This window comes from Papio anubis, chromosome 9 (assembly GCF_008728515.1).
Source record: "Papio anubis isolate 15944 chromosome 9, Panubis1.0, whole genome shotgun sequence".
Classification (NCBI taxonomy): Eukaryota; Metazoa; Chordata; class Mammalia; order Primates; family Cercopithecidae; genus Papio; species Papio anubis.
In genome coordinates, this window is record NC_044984.1 from 16,321,200 (window position 1) to 16,337,671 (window position 16,472).

Sequence of the window (16,472 nt, forward strand, 5' to 3'; positions counted from 1 at the left end):
GAAAATGTGCATACAAACGAATCCTCTTCAGGTGCAAGAGAATGAATTTATCGTGCAATTAACAGTTTGTGCTCACACCTGCTTTAAATACCACATAGGCTTGTATTTTAATTACAAAGTATGCAATGAGACCACCTAAAGCCTCTATTCCATATGTAGTCTAAAGAACTGGGGCAGAATCCAATTCTAAGCTTTGAGTTTTGTTTTCAAGGCCCATACATTTTACATTTTAAAAAACCAAACATTCTTCTAATATACAATTCGACAACCTAAGCATTAAAAATGAAATGGCATATATTTGAAAGAAAAATAGAGAAAAATTAAAACTATTGAATCATTGAATATTGGATAGTTAAAAATATGATAGAATTCCATAACTACATATCTATCTCACCAGGAACATAAAAGTAAATCTCATATCTGGCTTTTTCAATTCTATCATTTATATCCATCAGCAGTATGTATAAGCTATTATTACTCCGTGTCCTTGCCAATATTAAAGTCAACAGACTTAATTTTTTCTGTCTCATAGATCTATCATTGTGGTTTTAATATACATTTCTTTAATACTGATATGACTTTTTTATGATGTTTGGCCATTCTTATTTCTACCTCCATGAAATGCCTACTGCAATTTGCCCAACTGTCTTTTCACAGTCTTAAATGGTGTTGTTCATCTCATGGATTTGCAAGAATAGTTTATGTTCTGTATACCATTTCCTGATTATATGACTTGTAGATTGCTTCTCCCAGGTTGTACCTAGTCATTTAATCATCTCTGTAGAATCTTTTTCTGAATAACAAGGCTTAACCGTAATGTAGTAAATTTATGAATATTTTCCTTTGTGATTATTTTTAGTACAAAATATTTTCTAACCTAAAGTTCTAAAGTTATTATTTCATTTCCTTCCAATGGTTACAAAATGTTTCTTCTCATCTTTCACTTCGTGATATATGTACAATTAATTTCATTGTTTGGTGTGAGGCAGTGAACCAATCTGATTTTTCCCTCTAATGAATCATTTTCCCAGCACTATTTATTGAGTAGTTGCTCTCTTCCTGACTAAACTGAAATGCCACTTCTGTTGTACCAAGAGAGTTCATATATAGGCTGATGAGGTTTTAATCACATTGTATTACTGAATTAATACGGTTTAGTTAAAAGTAGTTTTGATATCTGGTATAGCAAGTATTTTCACTTCATTATTCCTCAAGAGTTACTTGGATATTTTTGATATTTTGTTCTAAAGTGGCCATTTTACAGTCAGCTTGTCAAATTATTAGAGACGTGTATGTATGCTTTTTAAACTAAGGCTGAATTAAATCTGTGTATCAATTTGTGAATAATTGCATTTGTAAAGCAATTCGTTTGTTATTAATATATTTTGATGATATTTTAAATTTTTATCTATAAAAGTCTGGAATATCTTTCATAATATTTACTCCTAGGTCTCTTATTTCTCAGTTGATATTTTAAATGATATAATTTGCTATCATTTTTAATTTGGCAGACAGTATTATTGTCTGAAAATGCTTGTTATGTTCCTAGAGAAAGGATTATATTTACCTACATCTTTGAGATCAGGCTTGGTCATTTGGTATAGATACATATATATACACACACATATGTGTAGATGTACACATATATGTACATTTCACATGTACATATGTATGTACATGTATATGTGCATGTGAAATGTACATATATGTGTATATATGTATATATACCAAATGTATATATGTATATGTATATATACATATATACACATATATTTACACTATATACACACACATATATATGTTACTTCTGAGCAGAAATTTTTTTAAGAGCCAGGACGTGATGTGTTCTATTTCCTCTCCAGTGGTAAACTTTCAAATGGATGTTGCTTTAGCATTCTGAGCTCCAGCACAAACACAATGGGGAGCAGTGCCACAGCTGACCTGCAAAAACATGAAGCATGAGCAAAACAGTCATACGCTGAGTTCTAAGCTACTGAGAACTCATTTGTTACTCCATAATTTCAGCCTGTGTTTTTCAACCACGTTTTTTCATTATAAGCGACTTCACTCCAAGAGCTTTTTAGCCTTTTTTTTTCCAAGTAGAATTGAGTTAAGTTGGAGGCCCCAGAACAATTTTAATACCTAAGAATTTCTTCAGCTCCTAGAGCCAATTGTCATCCCCTTGGAGGTGAAATATGGTTATTTTAACCTGAAATATTTACTAACTCTTTGTCCTTTAAGGTAATTGAATTTTTTTTGTATAATGGTATTATATAAAGCTGTCTTGCTTAAGTCTCCAACTCTATTTTCCTTTTAAAAAAATAAATAAATTTATGTAGACAAATAATGTCAGTGTTGTTTATTTTTTTCAATATTTATATATTTAATTATTTACTTTTCTTTCTCACTGGAGTAGAATCCCTCTTAAATATTTAGCAGAAAAGATGATAGTGAAGTTAATAAGTGGTCTTGATTTTAAAGGATATATTTCTTCTGTTTTTCTAATAGTACAGATATTTGCTTTATGTTTTTCCAGATACTCGATATCAAACTAATACAATTTTCATCTGTAAGAGTTAAGTAAGTGCTAATTTTCTTTTCAATGGCAGGCGAAAATGTATTGGTTAAAGTTGTTTTAATCTCTCAAAGAACTATTCAATGAAAATTTGGCATCTTTAACACATCTCAGATCACTCAAATTGTTACTTCTCATTTATTTTACTTATTTTATTCTCCCTAACCATTTTTTATTTATCTCAAGAGTTACTTGGATATTTTTGATATTTTGTTCTAAAGTAGCCATTTTACAGTCAGCTTGTCAAATTATTAGAGACGTGTATGTATGCTTTTTAAACTAAGGCTGAATTAAATTTACACAAAAGCTGAAGAAATAGTACAATGTATACCAATATGCCCATATACTCTTCACATATGGTCAATAAATGTGAATATTTTTCTACACTGACTTGGTTTCTCTGATATCTATCTATACGTCTATTTGTATGATATATATATATAGTTATTTGCCATAACTACAGATATGTATGTAGTTATAATGTATGATTACCCACTCTTATGTATATAGACAGCTATCTATCTATCTATCTATCTATCTATCTATCTATCTATCTATCCATTTATCTATCTATATTAGTCAGGGTTCTCTAGAGAGACAGAATTAATAAGATATATGGTTTAGCAATTTTTAAAATGGTTCAGGAAAACAGTTTTAACCAACAATACTTTTAACAGTGAATCATTTTCAAATTTTGTCAAACCATCCATTACCATTGAAATTAATTTTTCTTTTGATTGGATAATGTAACAAATTATGTTTATAATGTTTCCAATCATTTTCAGTGTGCTAAAAGTTAATAACTATCACCTGGAAAAATAAACCCAGTGAAAGCAACTTTGAAGAAAGACAACAAAGTAAATACAGTTTTAGACAAGTAATAACTACCAACACATTCTCAAAAGGAAAGTTGATTAAAGGATAAACTACCAGAATCTGAACAATCTATTTTTACATTAATTGCATAATTTAAGTTACAGCATATTTGCAAGGTAAATATTATTCTCAATTTACAATTGGAGACACCAAAACTAAGAGAGGTTAAGTTACCAGCTTAGTTATACTGCAGTTAGTAAGGTCAGAACTGCAACCTCTGCTTCCCTATCTTGATCCAGTAGTCTGATATTGTTGGATTGTATTCAGGGACAGGATTGTTGAAGCTGAACATCTGGAAAGAATTTCACCTTTGCTTTTTTAGTCTCTATAATTTCGGCTTTTGTAATTTTAGTATAAGTATTACTCTTTCATCCCAGAGTTCATCATAATTGGCCCTTAAACTTTCCATTCCTTCAAACGATGGCCAAACTTTTAGTTTAATATTTTGGAAGAATCTGAGAGAAGATTAAAAGATTGATTAACTTTAAAACTTTTTATCCCCATCTTCATATCTTCAAAATTTTAAAACAAAGTGGATGTAATAAATCTTACAAAGATACATGTTTCACAGTTACATAGATTAAAAACTTGAGAATGAATTGTGGCAAAAGGAAATAAGGGTAGGAAAGTAAGATGAATCCAACAGTGAAGGTAGAAACCGCAATTTACATACTTTACTGAGTCCAACAATATTTCTCCAAAATTCATGTCCACCTGTAACCTACAAATGTGACTCTTATTTGGAAATAGGGTCTGTGTAGATAGAATCATATTAAGGTAAGTAAGATCATACTGACTGGGAGTGGGAATGTGGGTAACTCCAATATGACTAGCACTCTTATAAGGTGAAGAAAATTTAGAGACAGTGTCACAAACTCAGGAGAAGGCTGTGAAGACAAAGGCAGAGATTGGAGTCACACAGCCAGTCAAAGAAAACCAAAAATTACAGGCATCTAAGCTATAAGAGGCAAAAAAAGGATTCTTTCCTAGATCCTTCCACAGGAAGACCATCCTGCCGATACCTTGATTTCAAACTTCTAGCCTTCAGAACTGTGACAGAATAAATTTCTGTGTTAATTCCTCCAGACTATGGTAATTCGTCATGGCATCCTAGAAAACTAACACATGGCATCTATAGTCAAGTACTGCATAACATTTTTGGTCAGTGATAGACTGTATATATTATGGTGGTCATAGAAGATTATAATATCGCATTTTTACAGTACCTTTTCCAAGTTTAGATACACAAATGCCATTATGTTACAATTGCCTACAGCGTTCAGTACAGACACACGTTGTACAAGTGTGTAGTCTAGGAACAGCTGGTCATATCGAGTGGCCTAGGTGTGTAGTAAGCTGCTTTTACCTCTTGGTTTGTAATATATAGTTATAGTTATACAATTTATACAACTAATATAACAACCAAATTGCATGATGCCTTTCTCAGAACATATCCCCATCATCAAGCAATATACTTATATATTACACTATATGTAATATTTATATTACATAATACAGTCTATTTTGTATATAATGTATCTTTAAAATATATGAGACATTTTCAAAAAATTCAACGCAGATTAAACTGAATGGAGAAATTTATTTAGCAGTACAATCTCAGCCAGGCACAGTGGCTCACACCTGTAATTCCAGCACTTTGGGAGGCCGAGGCAGGTGGATCATTTGAGGTCAGGAGTTCGAGACCACCCTGACCAACACGGCAAAACCCCATCTCTACTAAAAAAAAAAAAAAAAAAATAGCCGGGCATGGTGGCACATGCCTGTAATCCCAGCTACTTGGGAGGCTGAGGCTGAACCTGAGGCAGAAGAGTAGTTCAAACCTGGGAGAGTTTGCAATGTAAGAGGTTGCACATGTTGAATGATACAGTTCCAAGCAAAATGCTCAAGAGTAGGAAAGAGAAAATAAGAGTTCTTCAAATCAGTGTATCCTAGGAATTTTAATTTTTAATGTACTCAATCAATTTGGTCTGTCAGAGGACCAGGAAGATGGATATGATAATATTTCAATTCTGATCAACAGAGAGGAATAATGAAGAAATTGAGCAAACAGCTAGGCATTTCAATCTGACATCAGATTAAAAAATATCAAAAAAGAAATTCCCCTAATACTCAAGTTTGTATTGAGTAAAGCCAAAGCAAATCCACATGATTTGTTTGTTGGCAAAAATAGTGTCAGGACAGATTAATCTTTGTTTTGGTATGAATAACAAACCTTTGATAATTATTAGTATTTATAACAAAAGAACCAATTTAACAAAAAGAGAAATATTTTTTATAGATAGGTAGTTCTTAGAATCTCCAAAGGAGCCAGAGTCAGGTTGGTGGATTTTCACCCAGGAGTCAATTCCTGCCAGATCCTTGGACTGCTCCAGTGAAGACCCCACTGACCTGCAGCTGGCCATAAAGATTATATTTTGAATGACTGGTGCTGGGCCCCAAACTCCATGGCTGCTGCCTAGAAGCCAGACACTTCTACTGGCACTCCCACCAGAAATAGCTTCCGGGTAAAGCCTATGACCTCATTTAGCCATTAGAGATTGTATTACACACCTGTGACAAGTCTGCCAGGGAGATTGGTGTTACGCATTTCTGGTCAATTTTTTAAAAGATAAAGCTCACTGTGGGAAATTTCTTAAACCATAGAATCAGTTTTGTGTGTGTGTGTGTGTGTGTGTGTTTGAGACGGAGTCTTGCTCTGTCGCCCAGGTTGGAGTGCAGTGGCACGACGTCGGCTTACTGCAAGCTCTGCCTCCTGGGTTCACGCCGTTCTCCTGCCTCAGCCTCCCGAGTAGCTAGGACTACAGGTGCCCACCACCACACCCAGCTAATTTTTGGTATTTTTAGTAGAGTCGGGGTTTCACCCGTCTTGATCTCCTGATCTTATGATCTGCCCGCCTCAGCCTCCCAAAGTGCTGGGATTACAGGAGTGAGCCACCACGCCTGGCAGTGTGTGTGTTTTGAGATGGAGTTTCACTCTTGTCGCCCAGGCTGTAGTGCAATGCCGCAATCTCAACTCACTGCAACCTCCACCTCCTGGGTTCAAGCGATTCTTCTGCCTCAGCCTCCCAAGTAGCTGGGATTACAGGCACCTACCACCACGCCCAGCTAATTTTTGTATTTTTGAAACCCCATGGTCAACATGGGGTTTCACCATGTTGACCAGACTGGTCTTGAACTCCTGACCTCAGGTGATCCACCTGCCTCGGCCACCCAAAGTGGTGGGATTACAGGCATGAGCCACTGCACCCATTTAAGTGACCAAAATCATTGCACACATACATCCATTAGGTCTGTCAAAATGTATGTCAACAAACTAAAATAATATTATTCCCTGAGAATTCTAAGGGTCAAACAAAATCATGTATTATTTTATAAAAACTAGAAAACATGTTTAAAATTTTTAAAGAAAGATCTCAGTAATATAGAAGAAAATATGGCCTCTTCAAAAGAGATTCAAGGAGCTGCAGGAAGGGAAGACATGGAGATGACAGTTGGTCTGGGATAAAGAAAAGTTGCAAAAACACTTGAACATGCAAAATCAAAATTTAGGTTACAATTAGTAGCAGTAAAAGGAGAACTGACTTTTCAAAAATTGAAAAAATAGGCCAGACGCGGTGGCTCATGCCTGTAATCCCAGCACTTTGGGAGGCTGAGGTGGGCGGATTACAAGGTCAGGAGTTCAAGACCAGATTGCCCAGCATGGTGAAACCCCGTCTCTACTAAAAATGCAAAAATTATCTGCGCATGGTGGCATGGGCCTGTAATCCCAGATGCTCAGGAGGCTGAGGCAGGAGAATGGCTTGAACCCGGGAGGCAGAGGTTGCAGTGAACCGAGATAGCGCCACTGCACTCCAGCCTGGGCAACAGAGTGAGACTGCATCTCAAAAAAAAAAATAAATAAAAAATGAAAAAAAGAAAAAAGAAAAAGAAAAAAAAGAAAAGAAAAAGAAAATTGACAAAAGTAATACCAGCGGCAGTACTAGTCAGGGTCCCAGCAGTGAATGGGTACTCAAATGGGTAATTTAGGAGAGTTCAGTGAAGCAAAATATATTCAAGTATAAGGAAATCAACAGGACATAACATAGTCATATATCAGAGTCGTTGACATAGACAACTAAAACACCCTGTGGCCAAAGAGTCAAGAAAACAGGGTGACTATTAAGAAATTAATTATCTCATATAACTGGAAGTCTGAGGTTAGAGGTTATCTTTATGTTGAGAATGTGCAGAGAGGAAGTATGAGTTTTTATAGATTGATGCAGTCAATTCATAGAAACTCAAAGGGGAGAAACTTGGGGAACAAAGAGCCTAAGTTCTCTTCTGTCTTCTTCTGATGTCCTGTAACTGTGTAGTATAGGTAAAGTGAAAACAGAAGTGTTAAATAGACTTGGGTTTTGATTTCTGGGTCTGCCACTTGAAATTTGTTGGTAGCAGTGTTCAGCTGCAAGACATAAGCACTCCGGACCTCACATTGACTTGATCAATAAAGAAATTAACTACCTCATATAACCAGAAGTATGGAGACAGAAAATTCTCTAAGTGCACTTAATGAACAGCTCACTGGTGTCCTCAAGAAGCCAGAACTCCATCATGTGGGAAAAAAAATCCATTTCTCTTCCATACCACCAGATATTTCAGAAAAAAGATCACCGTATCCCAAAGTTCCAGGAGCTGAATGTTATTTAGTCTAAAACAAGTACTGAATGGAATTCCTTTGCTGATTCATTCTGGCCCAAGTGTGGGTGTGTCACTTGTCTACACAGACTTCAGTGTTGGCCTGATGCTAAGCCTGGTTCCTTTGTGGGTATAAGAGGGCTGCCAGCAATGACTGGAGCTCTCTGTTTTCTTATCCTAAGGTACAGGCAGACTAATTGGATCTTACGGAAATCACCGAACTACTCAACAGACTACAGGGATTTGTTAGGAAAATTGAAGGGTATAGTTGAAGAGATATCAGAAGCAGGGAATAGGGGCATCTCTGTGTCTGTAGATTAGCCTAGCACTGGAATTCTAGTTATGTAAGATAATACGTTTTTAAAATAATAACACTTTTTGAATCCGTAGTTTTGTTACTTGCAGCTAAAAGCATGCTACAAGAACAATTTGTTTGCTGCACACAACTTGTAAGTGCAAACCCAGAGATCTAGGGCCAAGACTATTTGACTCTTGTGGCTCACTTTTAATCACTATGCTGTCTTGACAGATGATTAAGAATACAGAAAAGAAAGTTGTCACCATTCTTCTTAAATTCATCTTACGAATTTAAGATACCCTCCCCCTAAATAAACCAACACTATCAGAATGGATGCAGCGTTAATGTTTAAGCAGCTTTTTCCTCAGCGACAGAAAACCTGAAATTCACAAGGATACATTAATTATACTCAGAATTCATTTAAAAATTAAAGCAGGCACATAAATTGGTAATTTCTCTTCAAATTATAAGAATAACTATTAAAATATTACAATTATCCACACAAGAAAATTAGCAAATATTTATATCCAGCCACGTAATAATTGGAGTGTGCTGTCATTTAAATCCAAATGAATCATGTCAATTTTTGAACATAATTTAATCATTTAATCTAATTTGCTTTTTTACATCTCTTCAGGTAAAATTACCACGGTCTGTTAAATAGAAGCTTAAATAATAAAAGAAGCTCCCCAAAGATGTCAAAAAGCTAATCCTTGCTAAGCATGAGAGAATTTTCTCAACTGGAACATGTAGTTGTGTGGCAACCAGCTAATGCCTAGTGATGCTCAGGAAATTAGTAGATTGGCCAATATGTTTCACAACATAATTCTTTTTATATTTAACTGGGAGCTGATTTCCTCATTCAAGGAAATTAGTACATCAAACAGGTTTTGGGGTTTCTTTTGTTTTTTGGAGGGGCCCTGACAAAGTACTAGTCACTGTAAGACATTAACTGTTGCTGGTACGGAGAATTTTTCTTTCCACTAAAGATATGTAACCTAATTTGTTTTTCTAGTAATTCTGGTTGTCAAGGGAGAAATTTGAGAATAATCTGATATCCCTGCTCTCTCAGAGCCTGCATAATCCAAATTGTCCTTGTGCTTATTTTTGTGTGTAGGTGTTGGGGGGGGCGGGTTCTGACCTTACTTCTTTCTCATATTTGTCTCCTTTTCTTCTTCATTGTTTGCCTATATTTAGATTGTCATCAAATTTAGTCACATCAAACTAGTCTCAAAATATCCAGATTAGCATGAATTTTCCCCTTCCTCTTCCTTCTATATTTATAAAATGAATATCAGATGTCATCCTTCTGTTCAAAATGCTTTAATACCTTATATTTAATTTCATGAAAAAAATAAATTGAGGATTCTCTTTGCTTCATTTCTCAATAAATGATTTGGAGACAAATCCTTTCACTGCCTCTTGCTGGGGCTATAGTTCCTCGTGGGAAATCTGATCTCTGGAAGCATCCCCATTCTGCCCACTAGTGCAAGGAGAAGAAGACGACTCGCAGGTAGTTCACATAGGACAGAGTCCTGAAGATGTTAAGTGAGATCACATTCACCTTGGGACTTCGTCTTAAGAAATTCTTAATTCTTATTCTCTTCATGGCTTTCTTGGACTGACAACTAACACAGAGCAAAAAAAGTTCTTCCAGAAGTCTAAACCAGTCAAAGAGGGTTAAGTTGGTGGCTGACGTAAAGGTCTAATGGTAATTAAGGTGGAAATTTGCTTAGTGTGCCTACTATATGGTAATTTTCTCCAGAGACATCCAATGAGTTAACAGTGGCAACACAGGATTCTACGGTTGAGAAATGTTGTCTCTGGCCGAAGAGTCTTATTTGCTACGTTTGATCGATTAATATTTGAAATAGGAGGGAGGGGGTCTTGGAATCTGACCGTGCTTTGTCTTTCTTAAAGCCATCTTCCCATTCTCTCCACTTACCCTGGACTTTGGTAATACCTAAAGAGTTCACTCTTTCTCTCTTTTAGTAATATCTTTGAAAAGATCATTCCCCTTTTCATATAAACTGCGAACAGCCAGAAAACTCCTAATCTTTAAAGACTCAATATACATATTATTTTCCGTGTAATCCTGGGGAGACTTTATTATAAAACATCTAATAAACAATTATCACTGTTGTTTAATTCTTCAGTATGCTGCAAACTCCTGTGTATAATTACTAAGTTCTATCTTTGTACTTTCAAAACATAGGACAGGCCCTTCAACTTAGTGCACTTATTGCATTTAAACACACAGGATTTGGAACCAGAAAGATGAGATTAGAATACTAGCTCTGCTATTTTTATCTTTGAAAATATTATTAAAACTTTCTAAACTGAATATTGTCCTAATTTTTGTTCATCAATGTATTCATTCTTTAGTCTTTTCTTTATCCAAGAAATATATTGAAAACCTGCTAGCATTCATTCTAATTAGATATGTGTGTGTGTATATATATATACATATATATATATGAACAAGATGAAATTATGTAGCACATTATAAGGTGGTAAATTGATTAGAAAAATAAAGATCAGGAAAAGGCAATGGAAGTCTTGATAGGTAGCAGATGGTAATTTTAAAATAAAGTGGTCAGATAAGTCTCAGTGACAAGCTGACATATAAGCAATGATTTTTAAAAGGTAAAGGATATCTGGAGAAGAGTATTCCAGGAAAAGAGAACAACCAATGAAAAGTTCCAAAGGCAGAATTTTGACCTGCACATGGGTGGTAAACCAAGGACACCAGGGTAGCTACAGCAAGGGGAGCTTGATTGTGAAGGGCCTTGAAAGCCATTGGAAAAGTTCGGTTTCCTCTGGTCATGATGAGAGGGCAATGCAAGGGCTAAAACAGAAGAGAGAGAGATACTCTTACATTTCTATATAACCTTCTAGTTGTGCAGGAGAGAGACCTGAAAGGATATGATTGCAGTGTTTCAAATAGATGATATAAATTGGATTGGGTCACGTTACAGAGGGGGTGAAATGAATTATATCCTAATGACTTTATGAAGGTAGTTTTAGGAGATCTGTGAATATTAAATGTGAGATACCTACTAGACATATGACTGGAGATACTGAGAAAGTGTCAGATTTACAAGTTTTAAGTTCAGTAGATAGACCAAGGCTAAAACAGTTTGCGAAGAAGTTGTCAGAAAGTGATGGTAGCTAAAGCCATGAACCTCGGTGAGATTACTAAAAATGAATGTCAATAGAGGAGAAAAAGCTCATGGGATAATTACGGGTATATGTACATGTTCACATCCATGGAGATGAGAAAGAAATAGTAACTAATGAGAAAAAGAGATAAAGGTGATAGGAGAATAACTATCAGTGTGGTGTATTAGAAGCTGGATAAAGCGTTTCGAGGATCAAGTAGTCAACAGTACTCTGTGCTATTGATAAGTCACAAAAGATAAAGACTAATAATTGACCAACAGACATGGGAACGTGAAAGTTATTGTTGACCTTGATAAGAGCAAATTTTGTGAAAAGGTGAAAGACAGATGCAGTGATTGTGAGCATGAAGTGTTAATCGGACATGGTTCAAAAGATAAGAAAATTAGCCTGTCTTTTGTATATATGTATACACATATATGAGTACATACAGATACACACATATATATGCTAAAAGTTTACATACATATAAATTCATATACAATAAGTATACATTTATTTATATAGATTACCTTTTAAAAATGTGTGCACTGTTATAAAGGGGAACAAGTAAATGGGTTTATGGTAGAAAGGGAATATGGAATTTCAGATACACACACACACACACACACATACTCACAGACACACACACACAAAGGGTGTAATGTCCTTGAGTAGCTAAAAGATATGGTATGTAACATACAACCCTTAAATACAGTCAGAAAAAGATTCATCCTTAATTATTAGTGAAAAGGTAGGCCAGGCATGGTGGCTCAAGCCTGTAATCCCCGCTCTTTAGGAGGCCAAGGTGGGTGGATCACTTGAAACTAGGAGTTCAAGACCAGCCTGGCCTACATGGCGAAACCCTATCTCTGCTGAAAATGCAAAAATTAGCTGCGTTTGGTGGTGTGAACCTGTAATCCCAGCTACTTGGCAGGCTGAGGCTGGAGAATCGCTTGAACCGGGAGGCAGGAGGTTATAGTGAGCCAAGATGGTGCCACTGCACTCCAGCCTGGGTGACAAAGAGAGACTCTGTCTCAAAAGAAAAATAAAATAAAATAATTGAAAGGCAAACTATATGAGTTCAGAGTCAGGTAGATGTGTATATGATATTTAATCTTGCAGAAGAAACCATCCATATTAATTTTCTATTGTTGCATAAAAGAATTACCACAAACTTAGTTGCTTAAAAACGACACATAAATGTTCGTTATCTCACACTTCCAACAAGTCAGAAATAGCTGCATCCAGTGCTTGGAATCTCACCAGCCTGCAATCAAAGTGTCAGTCACGGCTGTGTTTCTTTCCAGGCCTCGACGTATGCGTCCCAGCTCACGTGGTGGTTAGCAGAATGTATTTCCTTACGCTTGCGGAACTCGTGAAGGCCTGCTTCATCAAAGCTTACGCGGAACAGACAGATTCTCTGCTGCTTTGAGTGTATCTTCAGAGAAGGCCTAGACTGCTTTTAAAAACGTTCCCCCGATTAAATCAGACCGACCCAGGTAAGCTCCTATTAGATTGACTAAATCAAGTGTTCTCTCCACAAAAATGATAAGTATTAGATTGATGCAAAAGTTGTTGCGGTTTCTGCTGTTAAAAGTAATGGCAGAAATAGCAACTACTTTTGCACCAATCTAATATAAGAAATAATGCTTATGTAAATCAGCTTAAATAGCCATTCCATAATGTATATGTATTTCAAAGCATGTTGTACTTGATAAACACTGTATATAAATTTTTATTTGTCAGGTAAGGAAAATAAATAAATTAGGGGGAAAATTCAGTGATTAGAGATCTTAATGACAGCTGCAAAATCCCTTCACCTTTTCCTTATAATGTGATTGACATCCCATTCCCTTCCCATATTTTCCTTATTAGAAGTAGATCACAGATTCTGCCTATAGTCAGAGGAGGGGCCTCTGAGGGAAATAGGATGCAAAGTTGAGGGCTATGACTGAGGAAGGGGGTATTAAGGCATGAGGAAAAAGACAAAGGTCAGAAATAGTCATATGAAGAAGGAGGAGAGAGAATGACTGATTTCGTATGTTTCCTAGGCAATGCTGGGACCCACTTGAGATTGGTCATAAATTGGATATGAACATAGTTAGCATTATTTCATGTTTTTTGTCAGTTACATTAGGCTTTGTAAGTTTTATGAAATAGAGTTAAATTATAACTTATGAGAGTACAGAAAAGTGAGGGGAGGGGAGGTAGTTAATGATGGGGGTTTAGATTGTTAACTGAAGGATAAACTAAATTGATTTTGTTTTCTCTGAATACCTTAAATTGTACTTTCACCTAGTTCATTCAAAAAATAATTACTGAGTTTAAATTAACGAATTTGAACCCAGTACAGTACTATAAGTCCAAGGAGTATTTATTACTTATTTGATTATAATCATCAATTCCTTTACCTATTGAGAAAAATCTCAAACAGATTTGTCTACAATGTTAATATGTAATAATGATCTGCATATTAAACACATCAGTATTTAATGGCATCTTTTAATAATGAAAACAGTTTCTTTATGTCTTTCAGATCTTTTTCTAATCCCAGGGTACTTTTAAAATGCCAATATAATGAACATGAAATATAATTAAAATGTCTCAAAATATATTTAGTCGCTTTTACAAACTTGGTGTTAAAACCTGCTACTTTACATCTGTATTCAAATCAGATACTGTTAACATATATCTTTTGAATAGTTTTCTCATCTTAGTAGCTAAAACATCATTGTCTGAATGCATCTTTCGTATAGCATCTGCAGCTGGCCCGTGTAGAGTGCTAATGGTGATCAGTTGTGGGAGCTGGATCCCTCTAGGCAAATATTTAAAGTGAATCTACTAAGCAAAGCATAGTGTGTCACAATGCAGTGGGACAAGTAGTAAGAGTTTATTTATTGAGAGAACGAGGACAATCAGCTGAAAGTGCAACAGAGACGGAATATGTTTAAGAGCAAGAAAGAAGCAAGCAGGTCAAAGAGGTTTCAAGGTATTCATATACCATGAATAGAGTTCCTAAAGTCCAGCGCCTCATTTAATACTTACATTAATAGTTTAAACTATTAGGTAATGTCAAAATTTTTGCATCTAGAAAAACAACTTTCTAAATAATGCTCTAGTATCCTGAAAGACTTATATTCCACAAAGTTAATTTAATATCACTAATTTAGTCACTAAGGCTCAATAGTATAGACTATCTTATTGAAACTGCAGTCTTGGATTCACCTAGATGTGAAATACTATCCTAATCTAATGCCCACAATCTATAACAACTATTAATTTTTTGTCTAGTATATGTGAGACTGTACTTTGCTCCATAATAATGTGGTTGGTTTGCATAATACCTGTAATAATTGTAAAGAAAATGATGAAAAACAAAAGAAATTGATAATTATTAATATTAATATTTTTTAAGTTCCTGAACAATAGTCATAAAACCAATTGGAAAATATGGCATGGATAATGAAGAAAATATTTTATTCAAAAATCATGACACTAATGGGAGGGAAGGAAAAATTTAGAGAAAGAGAAGGCAAAACCGCAGTGATTGTCTCCTAAAAAGAGCATTTAAAAAATTATAGGCAAAGAACAGATTTCTTTTCTGTTTCAAGAATTATAATTTATATAACTTGATACTGTAATTTTTTTAGATCAAGCACACTTGATCATTTTCCTCATTGGTACTTTTTCTGCATGCTTGCCTGATACTTTTTATCATTTAATTGCCTTATCAATCACTTTTCCTCTTTTAGTTCTTAAGTACTACTAAAAATCATCTTCACAGTGTTGGAAAGCAAAATTGATTTCCTCTTCTTCCATCTCCTTTTTAAACTAGCAAGGACTGAGCCCAACATAGCTTAAATTTTATATTAGATTTTAACAGGGTGGTTAAGTGTTTATTAAACTTTCACCTTTCTAGCTTGTAGTTGTAGAAATCTAGTTGAAGAAATATAATTAAAAGAACAAAAATGAAAATGATATATTAGAGCAATCAGAAGAAACTGAGCATGCCTCTAGTGGATTCGTTTCTTAATTACAGCCAACCAAGGACAAGCTAATAAAGAAACTTAAGAGAAACTGACAGAGAGACATACACATGCAGATGTAATTAATAATTTCAGAAAAGTATTAATTTCTGGTTGGTTTACTATGATGATTCACAGACATATTTATAAGAAGTATAAGCAAATGAACTTCAATGCTTAATGCTGCCACCCACAAATTTGTTATTTTTTCTGTGGCTATTCAGTTTTGAGAGATAATGCATTTTGATGTTTCAGGGTCAGAAACTGTGCTGAAATCATTGTTTTATCTGTGTGGTTTACTTCAACAAATATTTAATTATTTTAAAATACCAGACACTAAGTAGGGGCTAAAGATTCCAAATAAAAAAATAGTGCACTTTGGCCAGGCCTGGTGTCTCACACCTGTAATCCCAGCACTTTGGGAGGCCAAGACAGGAGGATCACCTGAGGTCAGGAGTTCAAGAACAGCCTGACCAACATGGTGAAATCCCAATCCCATCTCTACGAAAAATACAAAAATTAGCTGGGCATGGTGATGCATGCCTATAATTATCCCAGCTACTCCAGAGGCTGAGGGAGGAGAATCGCTCAAACCCAGGAGGTGGAGGTTGCAGTGAGCTGAAATCACGCCATTGCACTCCAGCCTGGTGACAAGAGTGACACTCGGTCTCAAAAATAATAAATAAATAAATAAAATAAAATAAATAAAATTTTAAAAATTAAATGAAAAAAAAAGTGCACTTTAGAGGATTTGCCTTAACAGAGTACAGCAGATATCCTGGATGGTGTCTTGGAACAGAAGACAGACCAGCGGAAAACTAGTAAAATTCATATAAAATGT

The 16,472-nt window shown here is 35.2% G+C and overlaps 1 long non-coding RNA gene across 1 annotated transcript in view; it reads left to right on the forward strand.

The window, feature by feature from the left end:
• Window positions 1-16,056, forward strand: part of LOC116268838 — a 42,900-nt gene extending 26,844 nt beyond the window's left edge. The window contains exon 3 of the long non-coding RNA XR_004176013.1: window positions 12,914-16,056. This is a non-coding gene — a long non-coding RNA (uncharacterized LOC116268838). The remainder of the gene's footprint in view (window positions 1-12,913) is intronic.
• The last annotated feature ends 416 nt before the right edge of the window (window positions 16,057-16,472 follow it).